This window comes from Pelophylax lessonae (genome assembly GCF_965119305.1).
Source record: "Pelophylax lessonae genome assembly, chromosome: 13".
Lineage (NCBI taxonomy): Eukaryota > Metazoa > Chordata > Amphibia > Anura > Ranidae > Pelophylax > Pelophylax lessonae.
Genome location: NC_138780.1, coordinates 135,534,644 through 135,551,738, shown reverse-complemented (window position 1 = coordinate 135,551,738; position 17,095 = coordinate 135,534,644).

The following is a 17,095-nucleotide window of genomic DNA, read 5'->3' as shown; positions in this document are numbered from 1 at the left end:
GAGGAATAGTGCCCCATCATTGGTTTTAGTGGGAGGAATAGTGCCCCATCATTGTTGTTAGTGGGAGGAATTTTGCCCCATCATCTGTATTAGTGGAAAGAATAGTGCCTCATCATCGGTATTGGTGGAAGGAATAGTGACCCATCATAGGTATTGGAGGAAGCAGTAGTGAAATGTTTTCAATATCCCTGCTTTATATAATTAGAATAGTCTGATCACTCTCTTCTGTTTCCAATTACTAAAATTCTCCAATCTCATAAACTCAATTAGATTCACAAATAGGTGTATAATCTGTAAATCCTGAGAACTGAAATATTAATCTTGTTATATTCCATACCTTCCGTAGCAACCTTGCCGATGGACACTGACCTACCACCCCAAAGAGTAGGCTTCCAATGTCTTTATTAGCAATGTATGTGGGGTACAGGCCAACAAGGCTCGTGAGCTATAACTGGTGGTGGCATTACCCACTTCCCAGCCTTCTACTTGTTGTAGCTGGGCTGCCAGGAAGTCGCTCCAGGGATGGGGGATGGCCAAACCCCCCCATCTCTCAGCAACTGCAGTACTCGCAGACGAACTCTAGCCTGTCCTTTCCTCCAAATTAATTTCCTAAAAAGACCCTCCAATTTCTTAAACCATTCTCCAGGAATCCATATTAGAGAATTATGCAAGATGTATAACAATTGAGGCAGCCGTATCATTTTGATCAGGCTGCAATGACCCACTACTGATAGGTGGAGAAGGCTCCACGACCCGCTCTTTACTCTAAATGATTTCATTAAGGGTTTAGGTTTTCCAGTACATACAGCTTAGGTTTACCGTTATATTTATTCCCAAGTATTTAAAACTCTCTATAACTTGCAGATGTCTAGCACTCTCCAGTAGCTTCTGCTCCAATCCATCCACTGGGAGAAGAACAGATTTCTCCCAGTTGATGGAGTCCCGAGAACAAACCAAATCTTTTCACAATATCCATTACTGTGATCAATAAATGGTTCACATCTTCCAAAAAAGGACATCATCCGCATATAGCGAAATCTTTTCCTTCTTCCCTCTTTTGAAACCTCTTATACCTTCCGCTGTTCTAATGGCTATGGCTAAAGGTTCCAATGCCATGGCAAAAAGCAGGGGCGACAAAGGACACCCTGCCTTTTCCCCCGGAACAACGAGAAGTATTCCGAGGATCTTCCATTGATCTTCACTTTCACCCTTGGGCCAGCATACAACAGTTTAATCCAATTTATAAAAATGGGACCAACATTAAATGCCGACAGAGCGGACCACAAATAATTTCTATTGTTTATTGCTATTAAATGCTTTGTCAGCATCAAGGGACAATATAGCTCTTGATCTCAACTCTTCTGATGGAATTTGTAAATTTAAAAATAATCTCCTAATATTTAACAATGTTGTTGATCTACCGAGAATTATTCCACATTGATCGGGATGGATTATAGTTTGAATTATTTTACCTAATCTAATAGCTAATACTTTCGCCAATAATTGAACGTCTGCGCAAAGTATAGAAATTTGTCTGTGTGATGCAGTTTGAGTTGGATCTTTCCCTTCTTTTGGTAATCTAATAGTAGCCTCTGTCATTGATACCGGTAGCTCTCCCTTTTCCGATGCCTCATTTTTACAGCTCTGGCAACATTATCTCTCCATATTCCCCATAAATCCCATTTGGCAATCCATCTGGCCCTGGTGTGTTATGGTTAGCTGATTCCCTTACTGCCTCTTGTAGTTCTTTCATAGTAATAGGGCACCAATGGAAATGCCTAACTTCCTCTGAGAGATGCAGAATAGCCAAACCCTGGATATAATCTCCAATTTCTCTAATTTCCTCCCCTGCCTTATACCTAATATAGATCAGAATAATAGTCTTTAAAAACATTCACTGTTTCTACTGGACACATGGTCACCCTTCCAGCATGAGTCTCATAGGACATTGTAGTAGGTGTACTTTCATTCTGAGACCTTGCCAGGAGGTCCAGCATGTGTACGGTATTTTCTCCCTCTTCATAATGGGCCTGTGTTAGAAAAAACCTTCTATTCTCAGCCCTCTTCAAGGACAATGGAAGAGAATTAGAGGCATAATGGACTTCGATGGTACCATAAATACTGTACATACACTGGGAATACCAATATAAAATACAAATTTATTCACCATAAAATCATCCATGAGGAAAAAATACAAAATAGACAAGTCATCTTTAAAAAAAAAATATTACATTTGAGAAAAGCTTGATATTGATACCCCAAGTGGACTAGTAAAGAGCAGTATAATAACCGCTGAGAAACTCATCCGAAACATAAAACTCTGCGCAGTACGCATCATAATGTAGCTTTTCTTTGTGTCTGTGTGAATGAGCCCTAAACGTTCAAGCATTATTAGACTGCTTTTTATGTGCAGTCACCTACAGAAGATAACATTGATGGGTCATCCTCCGGATTTTTGTATGTTATGATAGTTGTGCCTAAAAATGATTACATAAACGTATTTAATCAATCTGAGTCTGAACAGTTTTAGTTTCACTGGCCTGTTTTTTTGATTTTTTTTCCCTTTTGAGGTTTTATGTGCGAGCTTTCTCTGTGTGGTGTAATATAAAAGAGAACCTCTCTTGGGAGACATTGGAGCCTCTTGTCTTACAAAGTAGCTCTGGATTGTGACATCACTCATTATTTCAATTTTTTTGTTATGTAACCCACTCTGTCAATAAATGAATCAAAACTCTTCCCACAGTCAGGGCAATTCATAGAGTGTCACTCTTTAGAATTCTAACATGGCTGTGCACAACAAATCATGGTGTGGTTTACAGTCACCTACCTGTAGTAAAAAGGGTACATGAATCTGGGACATGCACCATGTGTGGAGGTGCAGAGACCAGAGTGTCCATACAGACATTTTGTCTTCGGCACAGCTGAGCTCCCTCCCATCGCTGCAACTCTCACACTAACAGCGCAGTGCGGAGGAGTTTTGTTGTGGGGTGGGTTGAGCGTGATGGGGATTCAGAAACACTAGTTACCTACCAGTTCCACTCCCTTGTGATTAATCGCAAGCAGTGAGCAGATCCATCGCAAAAAGACAGCCTTGGAATTTGCCTGCTCTCAAGGGAGGAAACCTGATGGGGACCTAGTGTTTCAACTTCCCCATCAGGCTCCGCCCACTGTTAGGGTCACTGGTTTTCAGGAGGCTGTTGGTGGCGAAGCTGACATTGTCTTTAACCAGTGACAGGCGAGGAGGAGGTAAAGGCAGCAAATATGCTGCCTCTACTACACAGTGTACAGAGACAGGCATTCTACCTGTCTCTGTACACCAATGTGCATAGGCTGGTCTTAAAGGATAAGTTCACCTTTAGTTACTTGTTACACCCATATTCCGGGTATAACATGTTACGAACAGACTGGCCCCCACTCTCCCCAGCTCTGACAGCTGGTGGGTGTCTTTTCAACACCCCCCCCCCCCTACTAGCTGTCACAATTTAAAGCGGGGCTTTGGTCACATCTTAACCCACAGTCCTCTGTGAATGAAAAACTAAGTCCTGACAGCCTACGGGCACACAGCTAAACTGACAGGTTTGCAGGAGATCGCTGGTCTGCTGATCACTGGTGCATTGCAGGCAGAAACAAAAAATAATGCACATTTGTTTACCTGCAAAAAAATGTGCATTTATTATTTTTTGTTAAAAGGTGAGCTGATACTGTAATTACCTATGGTTTCGTTATATCCTATGGTTTCGTTATATACAAACTGGAGGTAACTCTTTTTGAATTTGGTGCAGTAATAATGGCACTATTAAAGCAGACCTATCCAGTGCCGTGGTGTCCCGAAGCTCCCTTCTTGGCAACTGAAAATCTTTAGCTGGTCTTTTTGTGAGTAATGAGCTTTGAGCGTTTTCATTGGTTGGGCCAGGACAACCTCATTCCTGTGCATGCACGGGAGTTCATTTATCTTGGCTGAGCCCCATGTGTGCTGCCGCTCAACCGCCTGATTTTACTTCCAACCTGCTGCTAGTGTAATTGAGCCCTTATTTCATGCCTATAGTCTCTGACCATCTCCAGTTGTATATCTGCATTACAGGCGGTCCCCGGGTTACAAACAAGATAGGGACTGTAGGTTTGTTCTTAAGTCAAATTTGTTTGCAAGTAGGAACAGGTCAATTTTTTAAGTTTAGCTCCAGCCAAAAGGAATAATTTTAGGTTTTTTTGGATAGCGTAGGGAAGGGTTATCACCCCTGTACCATTTGTTTTTCTGTCTTTGCCCCTTTTCAGAAGATTTCACCCCACTTTCTGTCCCTATGACAATTGGATTTTGAAAATTTTGGGTTGTTGTGGAAACAAGGATTGGTGATAAAGCTTCAGTGGAGACCCCTTTTCCCCATGAGAACTCTTAGAGGAGTGAATTACCCCCTTCCTAGGGGTAGATTTCTCCTCACTTCCTGTTGTCTTCCTCCATTTGTAAGTAGGAGTCATTTGTAAATTGGACGTTTGTAACCCAGAGACCGCTTGTACATTGAATGAATAATAGGGCCCTTTGAAATGATCAGGGGCCAGACTTAAGGCCCTTTTTATTAAGAGAGTTGACCACCACTGAATTTAAGATGAGGGAATCATGCTCTTTTAACAATCTTTAATGAATTCTATTATGTACCTGTGAAATACAACCATTACTATTTTACTGATGACAAAACCTGCAGAGTATGTTGTGGTGGAAATTCAGAAAGCACAGGCTTGATTTGGCATCACATCTTACTGATACATTCGCAATGAAGGGAAATAAATGTACGCCTTCAATAAACTGCAGGTTTGTTAGCATTATGTAATTTATTTATTAGCATGTTGCAAAAGTGCATTATAATTAATAGCCAATCACAGTTCCGCCTCTGAACTGAATCAGACTGGTGAAACCTGGTTTCTGATTAGTGGCAGTCGGTTTCTGCAAGCCATGGCTCTATATAATTTATTACTAAATATGTATATACCAAATTTAATAACTGTAAATTTTTCTGTTGCGCAAACCTAGGCTTGACGTGAGTAATCCTGAATGTATATGACCTTATTTCCAGGCATTTTTTTCTATTGCTTATTTTCCTTATTAACATCCATTGCAGCATGTAGACTTGAATTATTCTGCAGGCTGAGCCATATTTTTTTTTGTTGCCTGTGCATTTATTACAATGAGTTGTGATTTTGTGTTGTTTGCTGGCTAGAGACCTGATTTATCATGCACAGACCTAATTTGATCACCACCACCCAATAGAAATATTCCAAATTATTGAGAAATGCTTGTAGTGCTGCATCCGTGAATAGCTTTGTGCCTTTAACCAGTTGATAATTACAGCCTCTCTCTTACATAAAGTACATTTTTAATCCTGTTGGCACACCCAGACAGATGAAATACAAATTAAAACTGCATAATCACAGTCTTATTCAGGCTATTTGCAGCATTGTGCTTCATCTTGTTCGCCAACAAGCAGTAATATTGTCATCGTAGCACACAAGGAAACAAAAAGGTCACGGGTATGTTACTATGGGCGGCCGTATGCACTTTAGCCTGACAAAGTCTTTCACTCCTGCTAGAGCTCATTAGGGAAGGTATAGATTAATAGTGTTTTCGGTTTTAAAGGGAAAAATCTGTACTTAAGAAAAAAAAAAACTTTCATGTTTTTTATTTTGAATAGCATAGGAAAGAGGTAGAAGCTCCGTTGTTTGTGACATCTTTGGGGAGATTCACCCTCTGTTTATCCTGGTGACCATTGTCCTCAGACAGCAAGCCAACGTTTTAAAAGAGAGGTTCGGAATTAAAAAAAAAAAAAAACCTACATTCTCACCTAGGTAGATGCAGTGTCAATCCAATACCTCATCTGTCCTCCGCCGTCTATAGACCAAGAACTGAGCAATTAGTTCTTGGGTCCACACTGAGCATAGAGCGGTGACTGCCAGTCTACAGCTCTCTGCTCCTCCCCTCCAGTGCTCACTGGAGCACCAGGCTTTGGAGGGGGTGGAAGCGGCTGACTTGTCCTCTCAGTGGCGTGCTGAGAAACCTGCTGGTCAGGCATCTGGGTGGATCGGAACAAGTCTGGACCGGCTGTGAGGCGTCAGCCAACAGCAAACTACAGGAGTGCAGAATGAAGTGCACTCCAGTGATCCCAGGGGATGTAGGGCCCAAACTACTGAGCTACATTTTTACTGCCCCTCAACCACCCCCCTTTTGCTGGAAAGGCAGTGGCCAGGGGTGCACACATGCTATGCTTTGCGGCTGTGTTAGGAATTATTCCCCCTTCACACTCAGTGGTCACTACCACCTGCCCAATGCAACATATTCAAGTGAATGGAACCATGTTGCAACCGCCTTGCAATCACGCACAACGGGGCTTCGACATTAGGAGGAGTTATAACAGGTGGTGAGGAGGCATGTTTACACTTGCATTTGGTGGTGGCTTTCTCTGAGGGCGGGTCCTAAATGGTGGGTGATGGTGGGTGGGTCCTAAATCTTGCAGAGATGTATTGACATGGTGCCATTCTTTGCAACATTCTCCTGGCAGTTCAGGGTAGTGCAATGATGTCCTGGGCTCAAAGGAAGTGAGTTGAAGAAAAGTAGTGCTGCTTCACATTGTGGTAAGCCTGGGAAGGGCATTGCTGAAGCGAGGGCTGCTATCTTTCCCAAGTCAAAAGTGGGCAGTCCTTACTTCTGCATAGAATGGCGCTCATGCATTAAAGCAATTTTGTCTAGGACTACTGCAAACCCAGGCTGTTGTGATGATGCTGACCATCATTCAGCGCAAAAGAAAAGCGGTGCCCTTTTTTTTAAGGACATACTGAATGTATCGTTAATTGAGGCCAGTGGTTGAAGCTTTGTCGCCATGTTGCTTTAGAGGTTGCCAAATGCCAGGGACAATGCTTCATATCTGGTGGGAATGCTCTATATTTTTCTTTTTTTGGACCAGAGTTTTTGCATGACGAGTCTCTAGGGCCAATATTCCACAATCCCCACGAGTGGCTCTTTTAAATTCTCCGCTGGAGAAGGTTTCTCGATCCATTCAGAGGCTGGCCTTCTTTATTTTCTTGGCGGCCAAATTAACTATTTCTGGATCGTGGAAGAAGACCTCAGTTCCAGTCTCTTGATCATGATTCATGAGAGAATTGCCACTATAATTCAGGACTCGAAAAGCCACTCTGGGGTCCATGGGCATGTTATATGCATATTGCCCTTTAAATTGGTATGGTTTGGGCTACATTGTACAAGGTCTTTGCAGTCCCTGGGATCTTTTCTTATTCCTCCTTGCTCTTCTTTTCTTCTCTCCCTCGCTTTTCTCTTTTCTTTTTTTCTCTCATAGTGCTATGGATCGTTGCACTATCTAGCCCTGCCAATGAGCTCCCCTGTTGAGGAAGGAGGCCTTCTTTGGATACGTATGATTTCATATTAGTTACATGTATGTCATCTCCATCTACTTGGTTTGCCTAATGTCTGGATTCTTTTACTGTCCTGTCGTATTGTTTTGCTGGGCTAATGCTGAGTTACCACTTGGCTATTTGTGTACGAAGATCTTCATGTTGGATTACTTTATAACATTTTTTTAAATAAATATCATTGAAAGAAGAAAAGCGGTGTTTGACCTCTGAGCTGTGAGATTGCAGGGGCAGTTCTTCAGAGGGAATATTGCAGTGAAAGCTGCTGAGTTTTTTGAAACACATGATGGACACCTGTTTTTTTTTTTTTCTCCAAAATGTGGAGTTGAGATTTTTGGGTCCTCTTGTTTTGCTAGGGACGAAGTTATAATCTCCTGGGCAGCCTCACAAAGCGAGCTCTTTCTTGAAAGTCTCTTAGTTGTCCTTCTCTCATGGTAGTACTGGAGCAAATATCAGCTTTTTCCTTTTATTTTATTTTTTATATCAACGGTTTTTTGAGAAGAAAAGTTTTTTCCGTTTATTAAAACAGTCCTATTCATCTAGGGATGCTTGGCACAAAATAAGCCTTGGAAGCCCGTTTTGTCCTTCACATACATTCCTGGTTACAGGGCAGTGACATAGCTAATAATAAACTGACCAGAAGCTATAGCAGTTTGTGACTGGAGGACTGGTTGGTTGAAGGAAACCTGCATTGAATATGAAGGCTGCCATTGTTGACCTTTCCTGAAAACGCCAGCTAACTGGCTATCCTACAATGGCTTCAGTTGCAGAACTGAGCCAAGTATGTATATTGGGAGTCGTAACGTTACCCTAACTTTTTAATCTGCACGTTTTTTACAGTTCCGTCTCTTAGGTCAGCCATATACGGTTCTGATCTCGGCCGGTTCAGCAATGGTCAGTCTGAATGTACCAAATTGATCGATCAACTTTGGTACAACCAGCCTGCCGGATTCTCTTGCAATTTTTTGCTAGCGGCTGCTATTGATAACCCACCCTCGGGAGCAGACATATGCTCGGCAGGAGGGATTCCCCTGTCAACACTGTCTGTGTTGATGGGGGAATCTTGCGAATTTCAGTGGCCCACAAATTTGTGCAGAGTATAACCTGCATTCGAAAGCGAGGAAATCGGAGACAGGCAGGGAATTAGAAGTGTATGCCTGATATACACTGTGCTCCTACTTTCCTGTGTGAGCTGACAACACATTGCTTTTGCTGCACTGAAATCTCAAGCAGTGTTGACAGCCCTGTCTGCTGAACTACAGAACTCTGCCTATCCCCCACCCCTCTATCCCACTCTACATATATACATTAATTTATTTTCCTGTAAAACACTGCGAACTTGAATCCTAAGAGTATTTTATGCACACTTTATGTGGGGGAAGGGCTCTTGTAAGATGTAGTTCTGGGGGCGTGCCTACGTCAGTTGGAACTAAACTCCCGGCAGCTGCCCCTGGAAGACTTTTAAAAGCCTGATAATAATAAAACTGGTACGGTAGCTAGTAGAGCTGTTTCCCTCAACAGGAGCAAGATAAAAGAAAAGTTAATGCAGGGACATGCCCTACAGGGGAAAGGAAGGTTTAAGGTTAAATTGGGGTAATGCCTGGAGGTGACGTAGAAAGCACAAAGCACTACACTTTGAATAAAATCTTTATTCTGCTGTGGAAGGTTTGAACTGGGTCTCCTATCTACGGGAGCACAGTGCTGTGTCTTATCTCTGCCAGCCATCCTTCAGCATGAGATCAAAGGAAAGAGCATAGCAATTAATATCATTTTTTTTTTTAATCCTTATCTATTCTTAATTTTATCTGTCAGCTTATGTAGTTAATTTGTCTGAAAATCATTTATGAGGTCTTTGACTTCACAGGCTTTGAAAACTTTAGTGAACTATTGGTTTACTGTGATAAAAATAATGAGACAAAGGGATACTTGGACAGGAAAACTATATATATATATATATATAACTATTTTTAGTTTTGAGAGAGAATAAATCTGGCCATTGGCTGACCAAAATTTGGCTGGTTTAGCAGGAACTGAACAAATTTCAATCCATCTATGGGCAAGCTGGTTGTACTGAAGTTGTTCTGTTGATCGATTTCAGTGCAACCAACCTGTTGTGTTTTCTTTCCATAAAAATACTGCCGCTGGTGATAGCCGACAGCAGTAATCGTATTCTGATGATTGCGAAACCTCCCGCTGTCAGAATACAATTGCACAGTGGGAGGGATTCCCCCATAAACATTGTGTTGATGGTGGAATCAAGGGATTTTCTTTCCTTCCACCACAGGTTAAAGAAAGGAAAATCTAAGGTTGAAGAAAAGGAAATGGAACAATCTATGGCCAGCTCCAGAATAGGGTTAAAAGGGAAGTATGGGCAAAGCATTTTGGCCATACTTCACTTGTGGGTCACACTTTTTGCACTTTTGTGACCTAGAATCAGCCAACAGCAGGCTATAGCCCATAGTCAGCTGACCTGGTGGAGCCGCTCCAGCCTCTAGAAAGATCCCAACAATGTTGTCAGGATCCACCCACCTGCCTAATTGACAGCTGGCTTTCTGTCTCTGCGGGCAGCTGAGATCCAGAACCAATTGTGCCCGCCTCCTCCTCTGCCTGTGCACAAGGAGTGGTTGTGGAGATGAAGAGAAGTATATGTTCTTTGTAATCCATCAGAAATTATGTAGTAGAGATAGTCTCAGGCTTGTTGGGGATCCTAGTCCCAACCCACCTGCTTGATCCCGCCTAGAAACCGACACTGCACACCGCTAATCACAGGCAGTGAGACATTTCCCGGTCCACAGCTGCACAGAGTGGATTAGTGACATCACGCGGTTTCAGCCAGTCACACAGCCGGAGTCCGTGAACTCAGAAGAAAGACAGGTGAAGATGGATGCGGCCTCTAGCGCTGACAACGAGGTCTTCGTTTTCAGGTAAGTTTTACATAACGCTCTAGTGTGCAATGCATATTAGGACGTTATGCCCTTACTTTGCAGGTCAGAAAAAAAAAAGGCAGCGGTTTACTTCCTCTTTCAAGCGCTTCTTCAGTCATTTTTTGAAAATAATAAACAGATACTCACCTGTCCAAGGATCCAACGCTGTACTCACAGGGGCTGGTTTCTTCACTGGGCTTCCATCCCTAGAAGCAACATGTTAACTGTGGGCACTTCTTGCAGCACAGCCAGCTGCCCACTGTACATGAGCAATTGGCTGCATTAGCTTTCTTTTTGTTTTTTAGGCTTTTTTCCTGGTGATCCTGTGAATTACACACTTCCTATCCCTTGGGGTGTACAGTATGTACTTTTTTCTCCACTGTATGTATGGGGGCAACCATAGTTGTACTACAGACTGGACTTCAAACATGTCTGCCTTTTTGTTCAACTCCATTACATGGTGGATTAATGGAAGTAGTAGTTCACAAAATAAAGTTCTTTGTGCTTTATCGGGAAACAGGAAATGACAAGGACACTGCATTTCTGGCAAGATCAACAGGTATAGTTTGTACTTACTGAAAATGTTTTTAGCTAAAAGCATTAAAGGAATTCATCTGCCAAATCTAAGGACTGGTAAGCTTCTGTACACAGTTTTGTTTTTGGCCTAGATACACTTTTACACATAGAATAAAAAAGGGTTTAGAGAGAGGGAGCGAGACTACCACCCTCTATTGTCTCTATGGATTTACTGATATCACATCCTTTAAAGTGGAAGTAAACTTCCATCTCTGGCTTTTACCTATAGGTAAGTCTATAATAAGGAGATATTTACTGTACATGCAGCCAGTGACATCACTGGCGCATGTGCTCTGAAGGAACGGCAACCCGTGCTGTTCCTTTAGAGCCCTGTGCCGTAAATGGTGGTTACAACATGCATGTGCGTGAGTGATGCCATTGCGGCTCCGGCCAGTCACAGAGCCTGAGTCCGTGAACCCAGAAGCAAGATGGGTGAAGATGGGAGCTCCTGCAGCTCTGACATCTCCGCACTGGAATGCTTCGTTTTACAGTAAGTTTAACCGTATGCAATGCATACTAGCACGTTATGACATTACCTTGCCGGGTCCAAAAAAAAAAAAAGGAATGTTCAGCGATTTACATATATCAATCATTATAGAAAGCAAATCGGACCCTAAAGACAAATCTACCAAAAATAGGACTTTTAGGTATCACACCAAAAAAACTACATTAAAATTTCTGTAAATCTTATTTCACACGTATTATAAAAATTGAGGTTTAGAAACCCCAAAGAAAAATCTGTAGAAAAAAGTTGTTTGCATGTGCTAAAAATTATATATACTATATGGCAAATATAGCGGTAACCCCGAGCCACACTCGGATTACCCAGAACGTTACTCACCTTCCCTACGATCCACCGCCGTTCTCCTCACAATCTCTCCCCGCTCTGTGCACGGCTGATTGCCGGCACTTTCCTGCCGGTTCCCTCCCTGCAAGCGTTGCGACGCAGGGGGGTGGAACCGGCGGCAAATTCAAAAGTGTAAATACACAAATTACATGATCCAAAGCTGTGATCCTAATGGATTACACTGTATCATGCCATTTTAACATAGTATTGGACCTGGTGACTTTTCCAGTGCCCTGCCTGTGCTTTTCCAGTGCTTTGTGCCTAGAAAATCTTGAACGACCATGGCGTCCAAAAAGCGTTTTTTTTTGCGCAAAAGTGCTTTTAGACGAATTGGAAAATGGCGACAGTGAAACTGAGTTACTTGAAGAACTGAGCGATATCGATTCGTGGGGAAAATTCGTCATCGGGTACAGAAAGTGATGACAGCGACGATTCTGATGTCTCTTTCTGGCACATGGATATCTCTGTTGGAAATTCTGAAGAATCATTTGATATACTTCCCAAATTCCACAAGCTATGTGCCAGAAAGAGACATCAGAATCATCGCTGATGTCACTTTCCGTACCTGATGACGAATTTTCCCACGAATCGCTATTGCTCAGTTCTTCAAGTAACTCCGTTTCACTGTCGCTGGTTTCCAGTTCTTCTAAAAGCGCTATTGAACGCTTTTTGGACGCCATGGTTGTTCTCAATTTTCCAGGCACAAAGCACTGGAAAAGCACAGGCAGGACACTGGAAAAGTCACCAGGTGCAATCCTGCGGTGAAATGGCATGATACAGTGTAATCCGTTAGGAACACAACTTTGTATCATGTCATTTAGTGTATTTACACTTTTGAATTTGCCGCCGGTTCCACCCCCCTGCGTCGCAACGCTCGCAGGGAGGGAACCGGAAGGCAGGTGACGGCATCTGCCGAGCACACAGCAGGAGGACAGCGGGGGAGGGCAGCAGAGGATCGCAGGGGAAGGTGAGTTTTAAAATGTAAAACAGATTTCTATGCAAAACAATGTACCGCTTTTAGCACAGAAATCCTGACATAATCAGACCGCCAGGGAGGTTAACAAATGCTAATGCAATTTTTCTCTACAGTTTTATTCTGAATAGATTCGACACGCATACATTTTTTTTAATATGTGTGAAATAAAATTAATGTAGTTTTTTTGATGTGGTACCTTTTTAAAAGTCCTCCTTTTTGGTAGTTTTGTAAGCTAAAATATTATTTATGTAATAGCTTACCAATTTATTGTATCTATTTAGAACATTTTGCAGTAAAAAAAACAGCCAACCACCTACATCTTCTCGGTTTTGTATGCACAACTGACTAGCCAGGCGATACACCCCAGTCTTCATATGCTTTCATTGCTAATACTTAGCCATGTGATGGGAGCCAATTTTAACCTCGCACGCAGGCTTTTTCTATAGAAGCCACCCACCCATACAGCGAAAGAGAAAACCATCAGCTGTAACCTATAATGTATGTTTGCTGGCAGTTTATATTTTAGTGGAGCTCCCCTTTAGAAATAAGTCATTACCAGCTCTTTTCACTGCATGGCAAGCAGCTAAGTGATGCTGGTACACAGCTGCAAACTGTAGGTAGCTGCTCTCATTCTTTCAGTCCACCCACAGTACGATTGCGTGAGCTTCCTGCTCATTTAAATAGAGGTGGCTGGGATCCTGGCCCCCGGTTTCTGTAAGATCCTCATGAGTTACTTCACTGCTTGAACCGATGGCAGGGGCCCAAATGAAAGCTGAAACTAAAACACTTGGCATTAGATCTTATTTTGTGCTCCCACATACACTAGTATTTTTCAGGAAAAAAACTGTTTAATGTGTAACTGATGAAAAATATCATAGACTGAAAGCGGTCTGGCATTGGCTGTTATACATCCTTGCACATCAGATGATCTGTTGTAAACTGCTGCTATTGATTGACAAAAGCAGCCCATATGGGACTAGCTATTACAAAAAAAAAAAATGAAAAAAGGCATTAAAGTGGATTTTTGCCTTTAACATCTTGTCCGATGACTTGTCAAGGCATGCAGAAAACAACTTCCATGTACTCAAGGCCCTAATTTGGCTGAAGATAGATTGGATGTAACAAAAGAATAACCCAATATTTAGCAAGAAAGATGGGCTAAGTTTTATAGTTTTAAAAAAAACCCTCCGAAACACCCAGCCTTGGCTAATCCAATTTTGGAATCGCCTTAAAAACGGTATAGTGTAACCAGAGCTTTAATTATTAAAGTTAGATATAAAAAAACATAGTGAGTAACTGTAGTATCAAGCTTTCCAGGAGTTTGGCCTATAGGAAGACCCTGCCCTTTGTAAATCTTAAAATGTTAGGAAGGTCTTCCTTGTTTTTTACTACAGAGCCTGTAGAAATTCCCTACACTTTGAAAAACATGGAAGACTGTGCCCTTTTTGAACCAAAGGACCTTTAGGAAGGCATGTCTGATTTTATTCTGTAGGATTAAAAAAAAAAAGTTCTGCCAATTGTCAAATACAGAACCTTTAGAAAAACCCTGGTTTTTGTAAAGCATGGGACCTCTAGGAAGGACTAGCTCTTAAAAACCTTAGGAACATCCAGGAAGGCCCTACTCATTGTAAACCATTGAAACTCTAGAGCAGGAGTGTCAAACTGAATTTAATTATGGGCTGCATCACCATTACGGTTGCTCTCAAAGGGCCGGTTGTATCTGTAAGACTGACTGTCCAGAGCACCCCACCCCCTCTTAAATCAGATATCAAGAGCCCGCCCCATCATCAGAAGTCAAGAGTCTCCCACCCTCCCTTACATCACAGTGCACGCCCTTAACTCGTTTTGCTGCTGTGAAGGAACTGGGAGCAGAGCTGGAAAGCAGAAAGTGCAGAGGCTGCTGGAGGACCAGTGGAGGGCTGGATTAAATTGCCAGAGTCTGTTGAATGCTGAGACCAGGGGATGGAGACGCTAGATGCTATGGCTGCACAGAGAGGAACAGGATCTGGTGGAAGAGCTCAGTCCTCCTCTCTGCTGCGGACTGCTGAGACAAGGTGGGGTTGGAGATGAAGGGGGTTTCACAGCTGCATGAGAGGTGCGCGGGACACATCAAATGGCCTGGCGGGCCATGTGATTGACACATGCTGTAGAGGGTTTCTGTTCATTATAATCCATTAAACCCTTAGGGTGGCCCTACTCGTTTAAAAAAAAATTAATAAATTGAACTTCTAGGGAGGTCCTGCTCTTATATACCATTGAACCTCCAGGAAGGCCCTACTCATTGTAAACCATGGAACATATAGGGAGGTCCTGCTCTTTATAGTCCATTGAATCTTAAGAAAGGTCTTAGTCACTGTAAACCATGAGACCTATAGGAAGGTCCTGCTCTTTATACACAAGTGAAGCTCCAGGAAGTACCAACTCATTGTAAACCATGAGACCTCTAGGAAGGTCCTGCTGTTCATAAACCATTAAACCTCCAGGAAGGCCCTACTCATTGTAAACCAAGAAACATCTAGGCAGGTCGTGCTCCTTCTAGTCCATTGAACCTTCAGGAAGGTCCTACTCCTTGTAAACCATGGAACATCTAGGAGGGCTTAATGTAAGCCATATGATCTTTATATGAAGGCTTTGTTATTTATAAACCAGAGAGCTTTTAAGAAGGCAATTCACTTTTCAAAGGATGGAAGCAATGGTACATTAAAGGCATTCCTGTTCACCAGCCTATCCCAACAGAAGAGGTAAACTGTTCAAATTTGAATGCAGGTTTCACTAACTGAGTATATTCTTGGTAATTTTAAAAACATTTTTTTCAGGCCTTTGACTAGTGTTTTTACCCATATATCAAGCTTCAGGCATTTGTTTTCTGGGCTAGGCGAGGAGGAGAGGAGTTTTTAAAGCACAAAAATGCATATATTACATGTTTTACAGTCTCTCTTATTGAAGTCTATGGGGCCAAAACCTCCTCAATACACCCAAGGGTAACTGAGTGTACAAGTGGGAGCAGGAACAAATAGAAAGAATGAAGGCCCCTTGACCCCATCCTTCCTCCTAGGGAAAGGGAACCTTGACTGATGGAAGCTTGGTAACTATGTGGGCGTTGATTTAAAAAAACAGGGAGTTTAAGTGGATATGATGGGATTGGCCACTAAGGCACGAGGTGACTGGGTGGAGTCTGAACTCTAGAGAAAGCTACGCAAGGGCATGTCCCACCACTCTGAAGAGATTCTGACGTCGAAAGAGTTGGACAAGACCTGCAGACGTCACGCACATTGTCCTTCCCCCTGCGGCCCTATCTGGGCTTCTCTTCTCCCACCCACTACCTGCCGCCCTGCCCGAGACTCCAGGAGTACCTCCTGCCGCAGCCGCGGCTCTTACAGTACAACAACTACTCGTCAGCATCTCCCTTGCTCCAGGAGTCCACCTGCCTTTAACGGTGTCTGTGAGCCATCCTCCGATGCCGGCCTTATCCCCTCGAATGCCCATTTTTGCTGTGGTCCTTAGCACACAGCTCTCTGCGCCCTGCAGAGTGGGAGCTGCTACAGGTGACCTCCTCTCCGCTCCTAGCCCTACCTGTGTCAGAAATCCAGCTTCTGCACTGCGGAACGCTGTCAGCGTGGCTGTCTCCCATGCTCGCCTCTGCCCGCGTTCCAGTGTGACTTCTCTAACTGTTATGGTACCTCATTCCCAAGCCTCCCCAATTGACCATGCCGCAGGTCCCCCGCTAGTGCTTCCAGGTCACTTGAGGCAGGAGGCTCCTATTCCTTCAGCATGTTCCAGCTCTGCACTGCCACCCGCTGTTGACTCTGCATATTCCTCCCTCTCCTCCTCCTCCTCCCCCTCCTTTGGATTTGAGCTTCTCCCAGCGCTCTGTTTCCACTGCACTGCCTCAATGGGTCGCTTATGCGCCCAACGCAGTTCAACCACCCTCTCCTGCTCATCCCCACAGGAACCATCGGCTACAGCAGGAGGCATCAGACGTTCTACCGCTGGGTTCCCTGGCTCAGCCTCCGCTATGCGAGTATGATTGTGGCATGGTTTGGGGTAGGTTTAGCAGGTATGACAATACTGCATCGGTTTCTACTGATGGTCGCATGCTTGCAGCAGTCAAATCGGTTCTGCTGCAGTTAGGCGTCACGCCAGGCACGGCGCCTTCCACATCCCTGACGCGTACTGATGCTTGTGCCTTCAGAGCAGTCCCGAGGAAGCTTATTAACGTGAAACGGCCATAGAGAAGTACTACATAACAGAGGTCCATAGCCACCAGTACTACTCGGAGTCAGGTGGTTCTTTATGTAAGTGCTTTCATTGATGTCTGCATTTTATGTATCATTATTGGATGTTTTATTCAGCTTTTAGAGT